This window comes from Solanum stenotomum, unplaced genomic scaffold, assembly GCF_019186545.1.
Source record: "Solanum stenotomum isolate F172 unplaced genomic scaffold, ASM1918654v1 scaffold35358, whole genome shotgun sequence".
Taxonomy (NCBI): domain Eukaryota; kingdom Viridiplantae; phylum Streptophyta; class Magnoliopsida; order Solanales; family Solanaceae; genus Solanum; species Solanum stenotomum.
This window is the reverse complement of record NW_026033408.1, coordinates 67,277-71,735: the sequence shown is the minus strand read 5'-3', so window position 1 is coordinate 71,735 and position 4,459 is coordinate 67,277.

Sequence of the window (4,459 nt, the reverse complement as noted above, 5' to 3'; positions counted from 1 at the left end):
AAATTAAAGATCCAAAAGCATGACATATGTACATATTCGACTGTAAATTATTATTTTTCAAAAAATAATTAGAAACATGATAACGTAATTTAAAATTAGAATATAAAAAAGTAAGCACATGATGAAAAAAAATTCAACATATTTTTTCAATAAGGAGTGTAAATTTTTTTTTTACTGCCTTCAAGGGTTCATTAATTTGAAATAATCAAACAAGGAAATGTCAACTACTCATTTTTCCTATGTAACCTAATGAAACAAAACATTCAAGCTATGAGTCATATTGATGTTTCACTAAATATTCAAAAGTTTTAAAAAATTTCATAATTTCTTGAACCCTCATATGTCAGGTTGATTCTTTTTCTTGTTCCAAATACATGAAATTATAATTTAGGCCAAAAGTACTCAAAAATAGTATTTTTGTCTGCTCTGATGTTGAAATATGTTTGAGAAGAGGTAAGTATGTTTCCTTTTTATCAAGTTCAAGCTTATGCTATGCTTTATGTCACGCCCTGAGCCTACACCCAGGACGTGGCTGGCACTCGAAGACCATTACTGGCCCCCAAACGAACCCTTGGCCTGACTTTCTTAACTCAGCGGAAAACTCAATGCAATGCAAGGTTTTAAACCAACCTGACTGAAATAAAATCTGGCCAAAAAGGCAACTCGAGTCTCAAAATAGAATATTTACATATATACATAGATGAGAGACTCCAAACTAACTGACTGACTGTCTATGAAGCCTCTATAATACTGAGATGGATGTTGGGACAGACCCCGCAACATCCTAATAAAACAAACCTAAAAGAACAACATAATTGAGTCCTCCGTAACACAAAGAGGCTCACCACTGACTCGGAAGTACTCAACTGGATCAACGGCGAACCGGCTGTTGGCCCTGGGTACCTGTGTCTGCATCATAATAAGATGCAGGCCAACTGTCATCAGTACATTGAATGTACGAGTATGCGAGCTGGAAAGCTAAACCACAACTTAAGCTTGAAAAGAGTACAAAGGAACTCTTACCTTGGCTCTGTTCAACTCATGAATAACTGAACTCAATATATAAAGCAATACGACACATGCAATATATAAAGCTTGTAAAATACCGTAAACAACTTAGCTTGTTTAAGATAAAACAATAACAACTCAACTTTACTTATATAAAAGTAATATAACTTTAGTGGGAGACTCTTTCAACCGACAGTCACCACTATGAGCCCTAGTGGTGATACAACGTTTTACCTCACATTGCCCAAGGACCATCCTATACCTTTTCGTGATATAGGAAGCTAACTTTACTAAGTGGATCCACTAGCTTAACTTTACGGATTCATCTAAAAAGTATGACCCGTTAACTCCCATGTTGGCACATGGTTCTTATGGAGAGTTGAGTTTATATGAACTCGTGTCTCCAATTCGGTGCTCAAGACTACTCCCAAAAATACTTAGCTCATAAGTGTTTTAAACACATCTTTCTTTATTTGAGATAATTACTCAAAACTTTGCCCGAAGGCTCACTTGGAATCGATGTTCCTCTTTCTTGAAAACTAGCCCAAAGGCTCTTTTAGAATCATAGTTCCTTTCTTACTCAAATGTAAAAACATTTAGAAACTTCTTTGGGAATGCATAGTTCCCTAATAACTTTTGAGAAATGAACTCAACTTTAAACTCTTGACTTAACTTGAAACTCTTAACTTAACTTGAAACTCTTGACTTAACTTGAAACTTGAGCCTTAAAATGAAGTTAAAACATTCAACAAAGACTCTTGGAAAGCTTTAAAGACTTGCTTTGACTCCCTTCTTGAACTTCTAGACTCAACTCTTACCTTTCCTTGACTTGGAAACTTACTCACCTTGAATTGGAATCATGGATTCAAGGTGTTTGATCACGTGTTATGGACGAGTTATTGACGTTTAAACATACCTTGGGGGTGTTGGAAACAACTAGGGAACATAGGTACAATACCTAGGAACATGCATGAGAAAGTAGGGAAAGAATGGGAAGACTTAGCGCTCTTAGCGCTCTGAGAGGCGCGGAGCGCCAGACCTCAAACTTCAGAGAGGTCTAGTTGGGGCTCTGGAGGGGCGGCGCCCCAAGGGCTGGACCTCAGAGTCCCTCTCGGGGCGCGCTGGCTAGCGCGACGCCCCAGCCCAGCCCTTTTCCCCGAAAATTTGACTTTTCTCCTCCTTTTCTCCAACTCTAAACCTTTTAAACTTCAAAGCTTTATCCCCCAAACACTTAAGATCATCAAAACCCTTAACATACACTAGATTCAACTCAAAAACACCACCGGAAACATACACCAAACCAACAAAAACTACAACACAACACAACTACAACTTCAACAATTCCAACCAACAACTTCAATCAAACATAATCAATCTTTTCGCGAAATTAAACGAGCTTGGGGTGTGGGGGAAAGAACCAAACCCAACACTATGAACTCACATACCTTAATAGGGATCACCCCCGAAGAAAAACACGACGATCTTTAACGAAACCTAGCTTGATCTTTTCTTTTTTCCTCTTCTTCTCCTCTTCACTCTTAAACCCTTACTTTCACTCTTTAAAAATGAGAAAAACTGATCAAAATCAGTCCAACACACTCATATATATCCAAAAGAAAAGGCTAGGGAAAAGACCAAAATGCCCTTACAAATTTCCGGATGGATTCCCTGGCAACTGCCCAACTTTCAAAGGGCATAACTTGCTCATACGAACTCAGAAATGAGCAAACTTAATGGCGTTGGAAAGACCAATCCACGAACTTTGCAACCATAACTGGAACCACACATAGATCATCCTGAGCTAGGAGTTATAACTGTTCAAAGTTGGCCAAAAATTCATTATTTTCCATACTTAGCCAAATTTTCCAGATTTTTTAATTCTTTCCAAAAATGAAAATTTCCAATTCTAAGCCTCTTCAAAGTTATTTCAAATTGTCAGATGTTACACTTTAGAATTCCCCTTACATGTTCGTACATTTCACGTATTGAGTCATTTGGCCTGCATCATTTCATGATACAGATACATGTATTCAGGATCATCAACAACAACTTTGTTGATACCACATGGAGTTCGAGTTAGCTATGGTGAGCCTCCTTGCTTTCGGAGGATTTCATTTACTTTTCAGTTTTGTCAGGATGTCGTGGGTCTTGTCCCGACTTCTATCTTTGTCAGTTAGAGGCTTTATAGATAGACAGTAGAGTTTCAGAAGTCTGTTCATTTATTTTGTTAAATGTTTTAAAGACTTAAGTTGCCCATTTTGGGGCGAGTTGAATATATTATATTATTCAGAGTTTTTCATTTGAGTTAAAGTTTTGTAATTGTGTTTCATGAATTTTTATTCAGTTTTTAAGCTTTGTATGCTTAAGTTAGTCTTCCGCTTGTAGTCAGCTAGGATGAGGGTTCGCTTGGGGACCAACAATGGTTCTTGAGTACCGGCCACGTCCAGGGTGTAGGCTCGGGTTGTGACATTTTTCTAGATTGGTCAAATATCTATTTTCAAGACTAATTAACTATCAAAAGTTATAATAGGGAGAATATTGCAATTTATACATTGATTTTATGAAATGACAAGTAATATTACTCCTTCTGTCCCTAATTACTTGTCTACTTTTGAATTGGCACACCTATTAAGAAATCAATTAATGGCATAGTGAGTTTACCATTTTACCCCTATTAATTATGAAGTGGATAAAAAGTTCTATATTTTTCAAAGTAATTAGTCATTTAATTGAGGGTATAATAGGTAAAAAAATATATTCTTTCTTGATCTGTCAAAATGGACAAGTAATTAGGGACAACTATAAAAGGAAAAGTGGACAAATAATTAGGGACAGAGAGTGTATGAACCAATTATTTATAGTAAGGACACTACGACAAAAATAACTTTTAGCGCCAATAAATAGACACATTAATAAAGACTGTTGAAGTCTTTACCGGCATTAGTTAAGTGTCGTTAGATCCAGAACCCCTAAAGTCTCTATGGACATATACGAAGAGTGCTAATTGCCGCTAAAAATATATATTTAGCGGCAATTGAGCTATTGCCGTTAATTAATTGCCTTTAAAGATCATTTTTTATGTAGTGTATACAACATATAAAAAAGAACAGAGGAGTATTATTTTAGAAGTTTAAGAAGAATGAATTATTTTCTCTCTTATTTTACCCTTAATTTGATTCTTTTTTCTAAAATTAGTGTTACTTTAGCTCATTTCACATTCATTAAGAAAAACTATAAATAAAAGATATAATTTACTAAATTATTTCTATTTATTAGATGCTTTTGAGAATTCAGCGCTATTAAAAAGAAATAATTCTTTTACAATAGTCTAGATCTTTCTCCTTTTTTCTTTTAAGAAACAGATAATAGAAGTTAATTATATACAAGCACCACTCGATTAAAACAAAATAACATAATAGGAGTATTACCACAACCTTTTTGAATTTGCTAA